Source organism: Triturus cristatus, unplaced genomic scaffold, assembly GCF_964204655.1.
Source record: "Triturus cristatus unplaced genomic scaffold, aTriCri1.1 SCAFFOLD_292, whole genome shotgun sequence".
Taxonomy (NCBI): Eukaryota; Metazoa; Chordata; class Amphibia; order Caudata; family Salamandridae; genus Triturus; species Triturus cristatus.
In genome coordinates, this window is record NW_028188527.1 from 269,488 (window position 1) to 281,985 (window position 12,498).

Sequence of the window (12,498 nt, forward strand, 5' to 3'; positions counted from 1 at the left end):
CCTTCATCCCCTTGATGCCTAACACCTGCAAATGTCACAAGTATCAGTAAAACTGGTGCCAGGAGGCTGGAAGTAGGCCCAAGGCCTTGCATGCCTTATTCTGATACTGTAAAGCAGCTACATACACTTTCCTGAGTATGTGAAGTGTTTTATGTTCACACTTCCATCCAGGGGTAAACCCTGAAATCTCACCCTGCGCGGAGCTCCATAACCCTGGGTAGAAGGTGCGACTTCATCCCCTTGAAGCCTAACCCCTGCAAATGTCACAAGTATCAGTAAATTGGTGCCAGGAGGCTGGAAGTAGGCCCAAGGCCTTGCAGGCCTTGTTCTGATACTGTAAAGGAGTGAAATGCACTTTACTGAGTATGCGAAGTGTTTTGTTTTCACCCCTGCAGCCAGGGGTGAAACCGGAAATCTTACCCTGCGCGGAGCTCCATAACCCTGGGTAGAAGGTGCGACTTCATCCCCTTGATGCCTAACACCTGCAAATGTCACAAGTATCAGTAAATTGGTGCCTGGAGTCTGGAAACACACCCAAGACCTTGCAGGCCTTGTTCTGATGCTGTGAAGGAGTTAAATACACTTTACTGAGTCTGTGAAGTGTTTTGTTTTCACCCCTGCAGCCAGGGGTGAAACCTGAAATCTTACCCTGCGCGGAGCTCCATAACCCTGGGTAGAAGGTGCGACTTCATCCCCATGATGCCTCACACCTGCAAATGTCACAAGTATCAGTAAATTGGTGCCTGGAGGCTGGAAACACACCCAAGACCTTGCAGGCCTTGTTCTGATGCTGTGAAGGAGTTAAATACACTTTACTGAGTCTGTGAAGTGTTTTGTTTTCACACCTGCAGCCGGGGGTGAAACCTGAAATCTTACCCTGCGCGGAGCTCCATAAACCTGGGTAGAAGGTGCGACTTCATCCCCTTGAAGCCTAACACCTGCAAATGTCACAAGTATCAGTAAAACTGGTGCCAGGAGTCTGGAAGTAGGCCCAAGGCCTTGCAGGCCTCATTCTGATACTGTAAAGGAGCTAAATACACTTTCCTGAGTATGTGAAGTGTTTTATTTTCCCACCTGCAGCCAGGGGTGAACCCTGAAATCTCACCCTGCGCGGAGCTCCATGACCCTGGGTAGAAGGTGCGCCTTCATCCCCTTGATGCCTAACACCTGCAAATGTCACAAGTATCAGTAAAACTGGTGCCAGGAGGCTGGAAGTAGGCCCAAGGCCTTGCATGCCTTATTCTGATACTGTAAAGCAGCTACATACACTTTCCTGAGTATGTGAAGTGTTTTATGTTCACACTTCCATCCAGGGGTAAACCCTGAAATCTCACCCTGCGCGGAGCTCCATAACCCTGGGTAGAAGGTGCGACTTCATCCCCTTGAAGCCTAACCCCTGCAAATGTCACAAGTATCAGTAAATTGGTGCCAGGAGGCTGGAAGTAGGCCCAAGGCCTTGCAGGCCTTGTTCTGATACTGTAAAGGAGTGAAATGCACTTTACTGAGTATGCGAAGTGTTTTGTTTTCACCCCTGCAGTCAGGGGTGAAACCGGAAATCTTACCCTGCGCGGAGCTCCATAACCCTGGGTAGAAGGTGCGACTTCATCCCCTTGATGCCTAACACCTGCAAATGTCACAAGTATCAGTAAATTGGTGCCTGGAGTCTGGAAACACACCCAAGACCTTGCAGGCCTTGTTCTGATGCTGTGAAGGAGTTAAATACACTTTACTGAGTCTGTGAAGTGTTTTGTTTTCACCCCTGCAGCCAGGGGTGAAACCTGAAATCTTACCCTGCGAGGAGCTCCATAACCCTGGGTAGAAGGTGCGACTTCATCCCCTTGAAGCTTAACACCTTAAAATGTCACAAGTATCAGTAAATTGGTGCCTGGAGGCTGGAAACACACCCAAGACCTTGCAGGCCTTGTTCTGATGCTGTGAAGGAGTTAAATACACTTTCCTGAGTCTGTGAAGTGTTTTGTTTTCACCCCTGCAGCCAGGGGTGAAACCTGTAATCTTACCCTGCGCGGAGCTCCATAACCCTGGGTAGAAGGTGCGACTTCATCCCCTTGATGCCTAACACCTGCAAATGTCACAAGTATCAGTAAATTGGTGCCTGGAGGCTGGAAACACACCCAAGACCTTGCAGGCCTTGTTCTGATGCTGTGAAGGAGTTAAATACACTTTACTGAGTCTGTGAAGTGTTTTGTTTTCACACCTGCAGCCAGGGGTGAAACATGAAACCTTACCCTGCGCGGAGCTCCATAACCCTGGGTAGAAGGTGCGACTTCATCCCCTCACAGCTTAACACCTTAAAATGTCACAAGTATCAGTAAATTGGTGCCTGGAGGCTGGAAACACACCCAAGACCTTGCAGGCCTTGTTCTGATGCTGTGAAGGAGTTAAATACACTTTCCTGAGTCTGTGAAGTGTTTTGTTTTCACCCCTGCAGCCAAGGGTGAAACCTGTAATCTTACCCTGCGCGGAGCTCCATAACCCTGGGTAGAAGGTGCGACTTCATCCCCTTGATGCCTAACACCTGCAAAATGTCACAAGTTTCAGTACAACTGGTGCCAGGAGGCTGAAAAGAGGCCCACGGCCTTGCAGGCCTTATTCTGATACTGTAAAGCAGCTAAATACACTTTCCTGAGTATGTGAAGTGTTTTATGTTCACACTTCCATCCAGGGGTAAACCCTGAAATCTCACCCTGCGCGGAGCTCCATAACCCTGGGTAGCAGGTGCGACTTCATCCCCATGATGCCTCACACCTGCAAATGTCACAAGTATCAGTAAATTGGTGCCTGGAGGCTGGAAACACACCCAAGACTAACCCCGGGCGTAGCACTACGCTTCGCCCACGTAGTGTACGTAGCGCTGCCTGCTTCGCACTTTCCGAAGTAGGCGAAGCAGGGCAGCGCTACGCACACGCCGAGGGCGAAGCGTAGCTGCTTGCCACCCGCCACCCACCTCCCGCCCGCCCTTCTTTTAAATATATGAGCAATGAAAAATAAAGTAAAGTAAGTCGACTTACCCGTAAGCGCGGCGTCTCCGGGGCTCCCTCTTTCAGTTTCTAATTTCTTCTGGCAAATGCGCATGCGCGGACACCCGCGCATGCGCATTTCTCGCGAGAAATGCGCATGCGCGGGCGTCCGCGCATGCGCATTTGCCAGAAGAAATTAGAAACTGAAAGAGGGAGCCCCGGAGACGCCGCGCTTACGGGTAAGTCGACTTACTTTTACTTTATTTTTCATTGCTTATAATATTTAAAAGAATGGCGGGTGGGAGGTGGGTGGCACGTAGTGGGGCTACGCGAAGCGCGTAGTGTGCGTAGATTTGGGCACACTACGTGCTGCTTCACGTAGCCCCACTACGCCCACTACGCCCACCCTTACCCAAGACCTTGCAGGCCTTGTTTTGATGCTGTGAAGGAGTTAAATACACTTTACTGAGTCTGTGAAGTGTTTTGTTTTCACACCTGCAGCCGGGGGTGAAACCTGAAATCTTACCCTGCGCGGAGCTCCATAAACCTGGGTAGAAGGTGCGACTTCATCCCCTTGAAGCCTAACACCTGCAAATGTCACAAGTATCAGTAAAACGGGTGCCAGGAGTCTGGAAGTAGGCCCAAGGCCTTGCAGGCCTCATTCTGATACTGTAAAGGAGCTAAATACACTTTCCTGAGTATGTGAAGTGTTTTATGTTCACACTTCCATCCAGGGGTAAACCCTGAAATCTCACCCTGCGCGGAGCTCCATAACCCTGGGTAGAAGGTGCGACTTCATCCCCTTGAAGCCTAACCCCTGCAAATGTCACAAGTATCAGTAAAACTGGTGCCAGGAGGCTGGAAGTAGTCCCAAGGCCTTGCAGGCCTTATTCTGATACTGTAAAGCAGCTAAATACTCTTTCCTGAGTATGTGAAGTGTTTTATGTTCACACTTCCATCCAGGGGTGAACCCTGAAATCTCACCCTGCGCGGAGTTCCATAACCCTGGATAGAAGGTGCAACTTCATCCCCTTGAAGCCTAACCCTGCAAATGTCACAAGTATCAGTAAATTGGTGCCAGGAGGCTGGAAGTAGGCCCAAGGCCTTGCAGGCCTTGTTCTGATACTGTAAAGGAGTGAAATGCACTTTACTGAGTATGTGAAGTGTTTTGTTTTCACCCCTGCAGCCAGGGGTGAAACCTGAAATCTTACCCTGCGCGGAGCTCCATAACCCTGGGTAGAAGGTGCGACTTCATCCCCTTGATGCCTAACACCTGCAAATGTCACAAGTATCAGTAAATTGGTGCCTGGAGGCTGGAAACACACCCAAGACCTTGCAGGCCTTGTTCTGATACTGTAAAGTAGCTAAATACACTTTACTGAGTCTGTGAAGTGTTTTGTTTTCACCCCTGCAGCCAGGGGTGAAACCTGAAATCTTACCCTGCGAGGAGCTCCATAACCCTGGGTAGAAGGTGCGACTTCATCCCCTTGAAGCTTAACACCTTAAAATGTCACAAGTATCAGTAAATTGGTGCCTGGAGGCTGGAAACACACCCAAGACCTTGCAGGCCTTGTTCTGATGCTGTGAAGGAGTTAAATACACTTTCCTGAGTCTGTGAAGTGTTTTGTTTTCACCCCTGCAGCCAGGGGTGAAACCTGTAATCTTACCCTGCGCGGAGCTCCATAACCCTGGGTAGAAGGTGCGACTTCATCCCCTTGATGCCTAACACCTGCAAATGTCACAAGTATCAGTAAATTGGTGCCTGGAGGCTGGAAACACACCCAAGACCTTGCAGGCCTTGTTCTGATGCTGTGAAGGAGTTAAATACACTTTACTGAGTCTGTGAAGTGTTTTGTTTTCACACCTGCAGCCAGGGGTGAAACATGAAACCTTACCCTGCGCGGAGCTCCATAACCCTGGGTAGAAGGTGCGACTTCATCCCCTCACAGCTTAACACCTTAAAATGTCACAAGTATCAGTAAATTGGTGCCTGGAGGCTGGAAACACACCCAAGACCTTGCAGGCCTTGTTCTGATGCTGTGAAGGAGTTAAATACACTTTCCTGAGTCTGTGAAGTGTTTTGTTTTCACCCCTGCAGCCAAGGGTGAAACCTGTAATCTTACCCTGCGCGGAGCTCCATAACCCTGGGTAGAAGGTGCGACTTCATCCCCTTGATGCCTAACACCTGCAAAATGTCACAAGTTTCAGTACAACTGGTGCCAGGAGGCTGAAAAGAGGCCCACGGCCTTGCAGGCCTTATTCTAAAACTGTAAAGCAGCTAAATACACTTTCCTGAGTATGTGAAGTGTTTTATGTTCACACTTCCATCCAGGGGTAAACCCTGAAATCTCACCCTGCGCGGAGCTCCATAACCCTGGGTAGCAGGTGCGACTTCATCCCCATGATGCCTCACACCTGCAAATGTCACAAGTATCAGTAAATTGGTGCCTGGAGGCTGGAAACACACCCAAGACTAACCCCGGGCGTAGCACTACGCTTCGCCCACGTAGTGTACGTAGCGCTGCCTGCTTCGCACTTTCCGAAGTAGGCGAAGCAGGGCAGCGCTACGCACACGCCGAGGGCGAAGCGTAGCTGCTTGCCACCCGCCACCCACCTCCCGCCCGCCCTTCTTTTAAATATATGAGCAATGAAAAATAAAGTAAAGTAAGTCGACTTACCCGTAAGCGCGGCGTCTCCGGGGCTCCCTCTTTCAGTTTCTAATTTCTTCTGGCAAATGCGCATGCGCGGACACCCGCGCATGCGCATTTCTCGCGAGAAATGCGCATGCGCGGGCGTCCGCGCATGCGCATTTGCCAGAAGAAATTAGAAACTGAAAGAGGGAGCCCCGGAGACGCCGCGCTTACGGGTAAGTCGACTTACTTTTACTTTATTTTTCATTGCTTATAATATTTAAAAGAATGGCGGGTGGGAGGTGGGTGGCACGTAGTGGGGCTACGCGAAGCGCGTAGTGTGCGTAGATTTGGGCACACTACGTGCTGCTTCACGTAGCCCCACTACGCCCACTACGCCCACCCTTACCCAAGACCTTGCAGGCCTTGTTTTGATGCTGTGAAGGAGTTAAATACACTTTACTGAGTCTGTGAAGTGTTTTGTTTTCACACCTGCAGCCGGGGGTGAAACCTGAAATCTTACCCTGCGCGGAGCTCCATAAACCTGGGTAGAAGGTGCGACTTCATCCCCTTGAAGCCTAACACCTGCAAATGTCACAAGTATCAGTAAAACGGGTGCCAGGAGTCTGGAAGTAGGCCCAAGGCCTTGCAGGCCTCATTCTGATACTGTAAAGGAGCTAAATACACTTTCCTGAGTATGTGAAGTGTTTTATGTTCACACTTCCATCCAGGGGTAAACCCTGAAATCTCACCCTGCGCGGAGCTCCATAACCCTGGGTAGAAGGTGCGACTTCATCCCCTTGAAGCCTAACCCCTGCAAATGTCACAAGTATCAGTAAAACTGGTGCCAGGAGGCTGGAAGTAGTCCCAAGGCCTTGCAGGCCTTATTCTGATACTGTAAAGCAGCTAAATACTCTTTCCTGAGTATGTGAAGTGTTTTATGTTCACACTTCCATCCAGGGGTGAACCCTGAAATCTCACCCTGCGCGGAGTTCCATAACCCTGGATAGAAGGTGCGACTTCATCCCCTTGAAGCCTAACCCTGCAAATGTCACAAGTATCAGTAAATTGGTGCCAGGAGGCTGGAAGTAGGCCCAAGGCCTTGCAGGCCTTGTTCTGATACTGTAAAGGAGTGAAATGCACTTTACTGAGTATGTGAAGTGTTTTGTTTTCACCCCTGCAGCCAGGGGTGAAACCTGAAATCTTACCCTGCGCGGAGCTCCATAACCCTGGGTAGAAGGTGCGACTTCATCCCCTTGATGCCTAACACCTGCAAATGTCACAAGTATCAGTAAATTGGTGCCTGGAGGCTGGAAACACACCCAAGACCTTGCAGGCCTTGTTCTGATGCTGTGAAGGAGTTAAATACACTTTACTGAGTCTGTGAAGTGTTTTGTTTTCACCCCTGCAGCCAGGGGTGAAACCTGAAATCTTACCCTGCGCGGAGCTCCATGACCCTGGGTAGAAGGCGCGACTTCATCCCCTTGAAGCCTAACAACTACAAATGTCACAAGTATCAGTAAAACTGGTGCCAGGAGGCTGGATGTAGGCCCAAGGCCTTGCAGGCCTTATTCTGATACTGTAAAGGAGTTAAATACACTTTCCTGAGTATGTGATGTGTTTTATTTTCACTCCTCCAGCCTGGGGCGAAGCCTGAAATCTTACCCTGCGTGGAGCTCCATGACCCTGGGTAGAAGGTGCGACTTCATCCCCTTGAAGCCTAACACCTGCAAATGTCACAAGTATCAGTAAAACTGGTGCCAGGAGGCTGGAAGTAGTCCCAAGGCCTTGCAGGCCTTATTCTGATACTGTAAAGCAGCTAAATACTCTTTCCTGAGTATGTGAAGTGTTTTATGTTCACACTTCCATCCAGGGGTGAACCCTGAAATCTCACCCTGCGCGGAGCTCCATAACCCTGGGTAGAAGGTGCGACTTCATCCCCATGATGCCTCACACCTGCAAATGTCACAAGTATCAGTAAATTGGTGCCTGGAGGCTGGAAACACACCCAAGACCTTGCAGGCCTTGTTCTGATGCTGTGAAGGAGTTAAATACACTTTACTGAGTCTGTGAAGTGTTTTGTTTTCACCCCTGCAGCCAGGGGTGAAACCTGAAATCTTACCCTGCGCGGAGCTCCATGACCCTGGGTAGAAGGCGCGACTTCATCCCCTTGAAGCCTAACAACTACAAATGTCACAAGTATCAGTAAAACTGGTGCCAGGAGGCTGGATGTAGGCCCAAGGCCTTGCAGGCCTTATTCTGATACTGTAAAGGAGTTAAATACACTTTCCTGAGTATGTGATGTGTTTTATTTTCACTCCTCCAGCCTGGGGCGAAGCCTGAAATCTTACCCTGCGTGGAGCTCCATGACCCTGGGTAGAAGGTGCGACTTCATCCCCTTGAAGCCTAACACCTGCAAATGTCACAAGTATCAGTAAAACTGGTGCCAGGAGGCTGGAAGTAGTCCCAAGGCCTTGCAGGCCTTATTCTGATACTGTAAAGCAGCTAAATACTCTTTCCTGAGTATGTGAAGTGTTTTATGTTCACACTTCCATCCAGGGGTGAACCCTGAAATCTCACCCTGCGCGGAGCTCCATAACCCTGGGTAGAAGGTGCGACTTCATCCCCATGATGCCTCACACCTGCAAATGTCACAAGTATCAGTAAATTGGTGCCTGGAGGCTGGAAACACACCCAAGACCTTGCAGGCCTTATTCTGATACTGTAAAGCAGCTAAATACACTTTCCTGAGTATGTGAAGTGTTTTATTTTCACACTTCCATCCGGGGGTAAACCCTGAAATCTCACCCTGCGCGGAGCTCCATAACCCTGGGTAGAAGGTGCGACTTCATCCCCTTGAAGCCTAACCCCTGCAAATGTCACAAGTATCAGTAAACTGGTGCCAGGAGGCTGGAAGTAGGCCCAAGGCCTTGCAGGCCTTATTCTGATACTGTAAAGCACCTAATACACTTTCCTGAGTATGTGAAGTGTTTTATTTTCACACTTCCATCCAGGGGTAAACCCTGAAATCTTACCCTGCGCGGAGCTCCATAACCCTGGGTAGAAGGTGCGACTTCATCCCCTTGATGCCTAACACCTGCAAATGTCACAAGTATCAGTAAATTGGTGCCTGGAGGCTGGAAACACACCCAAGGCCTTGCAGGCCTTGTTCTGATGCTGTGAAAGAGTTAAATACACTTTACTGAGTCTGTGAAGTGTTTTGTTTTCACCCCTGCAGCCAGGGGTGAAACCTGAAATCTTACCCTGCGCGGAGCTCCATGACCCTGGGTAGAAGGTGCTACTTCATCCCCTTGAAGCCTAACACCTGCAAATGTCACAAGTATCAGTAAAACTGGTGCCAGGAGTCTGGAAGTAGGCCCAAGGCCTTGCAGGCCTCATTCTGATACTGTAAAGGAGCTAAATACACTTTCCTGAGTATGTGAAGTGTTTTATTTTCCCACCTGCAGCCAGGGGTGAACCCTGAAATCTCACCCTGCGCGGAGCTCCATGACCCTGGGTAGAAGGTGCGACTTCATCCCCTTGATGCCTAACACCTGCAAATGTCACAAGTATCAGTAAAACTGGTGCCAGGAGGCTGGAAGTAGTCCCAAGGCCTTGCAGGCCTTATTCTGATACTGTAAAGCAGCTACATACACTTTCCTGAGTATGTGAAGTGTTTTATGTTCACACTTCCATCCAGGGGTAAACCCTGAAATCTCACTCTGCGCGGAGCTCCATAACCCTGGGTAGAAGGTGCGGCTTCATCCCCTTGAAGCCTAACCCCTGCAAATGTCACAAGTATCAGTAAATTGGTGCCAGGAGGCTGGAAGTAGGCCCAAGGCCTTGCAGGCCTTGTTCTGATACTGTAAAGGAGTGAAATGCACTTTACTGAGTATGCGAAGTGTTTTGTTTTCACCCCTGCAGCCAGGGGTGAAACCTGAAATCTTACCCTGCGCGGAGCTCCATAACCCTGGGTAGAAGGTGCGACTTCATCCCCTTGATGCCTAACACCTGCAAATGTCACAAGTATCAGTAAATTGGTGCCTGGAGGCTGGAAACACACCCAAGGCCTTGCAGGCCTTGTTCTGATGCTGTGAAGGAGTTAAATACACTTTACTGAGTCTGTGAAGTGTTTTGTTTTCACCCCTGCAGCCAGGGGTGAAACCTGAAATCTTACCCTGCGCGGAGCTCCATGACCCTGGGTAGAAGGCGCGACTTCATCCCCTTGAAGCCTAACAACTACAAATGTCACAAGTATCAGTAAAACTGGTGCCAGGAGGCTGGATGTAGGCCCAAGGCCTTGCAGGCCTTATTCTGATACTGTAAAGGAGTTAAATACACTTTCCTGAGTATGTGATGTGTTTTATTTTCACTCCTCCAGCCTGGGGCGAAGCCTGAAATCTTACCCTGCGTGGAGCTCCATGACCCTGGGTAGAAGGTGCGACTTCATCCCCTTGAAGCCTAACACCTGCAAATGTCACAAGTATCAGTAAAACTGGTGCCAGGAGGCTGGAAGTAGTCCCAAGGCCTTGCAGGCCTTATTCTGATACTGTAAAGCAGCTAAATACTCTTTCCTGAGTATGTGAAGTGTTTTATGTTCACACTTCCATCCAGGGGTGAACCCTGAAATCTCACCCTGCGCGGAGCTCCATAACCCTGGGTAGAAGGTGCGACTTCATCCCCATGATGCCTCACACCTGCAAATGTCACAAGTATCAGTAAATTGGTGCCTGGAGGCTGGAAACACACCCAAGACCTTGCAGGCCTTGTTTTGATGCTGTGAAGGAGTTAAATACACTTTACTGAGTCTGTGAAGTGTTTTGTTTTCACACCTGCAGCCGGGGGTGAAACCTGAAATCTTACCCTGCGCGGAGCTCCATAAACCTGGGTAGAAGGTGCGACTTCATCCCCTTGAAGCCTAACACCTGCAAATGTCACAAGTATCAGTAAAACTGGTGCCAGGAGTCTGGAAGTAGGCCCAAGGCCTTGCAGGCCTCATTCTGATACTGTAAAGGAGCTAAATACACTTTCCTGAGTATGTGAAGTGTTTTATTTTCCCACCTGCAGCCAGGGGTGAACCCTGAAATCTCACCCTGCGCGGAGCTCCATAACCCTGGGTAGAAGGTGCGACTTCATCCCCTTGAAGCCTAACCCCTGCAAATGTCACAAGTATCAGTAAACTGGTGCCAGGAGGCTGGAAGTAGGCCCAAGGCCTTGCAGGCCTTATTCTGATACTGTAAAGCACCTAATACACTTTCCTGAGTATGTGAAGTGTTTTATTTTCACACTTCCATCCAGGGGTAAACCCTGAAATCTCACCCTGCGCGGAGCTCCATAACCCTGGGTAGAAGGTGCGACTTCATCCCCTTGAAGCCTAACCCCTGCAAATGTCACAAGTATCAGTAAAACTGGTGCCAGGAGTCTGGAAGTAGGCCCAAGGCCTTGCAGGCCTCATTCTGATACTGTAAAGGAGCTAAATACACTTTCCTGAGTATGTGAAGTGTTTTATTTTCCCACCTGCAGCCAGGGGTGAACCCTGAAATCTCACCCTGCGCGGAGCTCCATGACCCTGGGTAGAAGGTGCGACTTCATCCCCTTGATGCCTAACACCTGCAAATGTCACAAGTATCAGTAAAACTGGTGCCAGGAGGCTGGAAGTAGGCCCAAGGCCTTGCATGCCTTATTCTGATACTGTAAAGCAGCTACATACACTTTCCTGAGTATGTGAAGTGTTTTATGTTCACACTTCCATCCAGGGGTAAACCCTGAAATCTCACTCTGCGCGGAGCTCCATAACCCTGGGTAGAAGGTGCGGCTTCATCCCCTTGAAGCCTAACCCCTGCAAATGTCACAAGTATCAGTAAATTGGTGCCAGGAGGCTGGAAGTAGGCCCAAGGCCTTGCAGGCCTTGTTCTGATACTGTAAAGGAGTGAAATGCACTTTACTGAGTATGCGAAGTGTTTTGTTTTCACCCCTGCAGCCAGGGGTGAAACCTGAAATCTTACCCTGCGCGGAGCTCCATAACCCTGGGTAGAAGGTGCGACTTCATCCCCTTGATGCCTAACACCTGCAAATGTCACAAGTATCAGTAAATTGGTGCCTGGAGGCTGGAAACACACCCAAGGCCTTGCAGGCCTTGTTCTGATGCTGTGAAGGAGTTAAATACACTTTACTGAGTCTGTGAAGTGTTTTGTTTTCACCCCTGCAGCCAGGGGTGAAACCTGAAATCTTACCCTGCGCGGAGCTCCATGACCCTGGTTAGAAGGCGCGACTTCATCCCCTTGAAGCCTAACAACTACGAATGTCACAAGTATCAGTAAAACTGGTGCCAGGAGGCTGGATGTAGGCCCAAGGCCTTGCAGGCCTTATTCTGATACTGTAAAGGAGTTAAATACACTTTCCTGAGTATGTGATGTGTTTTATTTTCACTCCTCCAGCCTGGGGCGAAGCCTGAAATCTTACCCTGCGTGGAGCTCCATGACCCTGGGTAGAAGGTGCGACTTCATCCCCTTGAAGCCTAACACCTGCAAATGTCACAAGTATCAGTAAAACTGGTGCCAGGAGGCTGGAAGTAGTCCCAAGGCCTTGCAGGCCTTATTCTGATACTGTAAAGCAGCTAAATACTCTTTCCTGAGTATGTGAAGTGTTTTATGTTCACACTTCCATCCAGGGGTGAACCCTGAAATCTCACCCTGCGCGGAGCTCCATAACCCTGGGTAGAAGGTGCGACTTCATCCCCATGATGCCTCACACCTGCAAATGTCACAAGTATCAGTAAATTGGTGCCTGGAGGCTGGAAACACACCCAAGACCTTGCAGGCCTTATTCTGATACTGTAAAGCAGCTAAATACACTTTCCTGAGTATGTGAAGTGTTTTATTTTCACACTT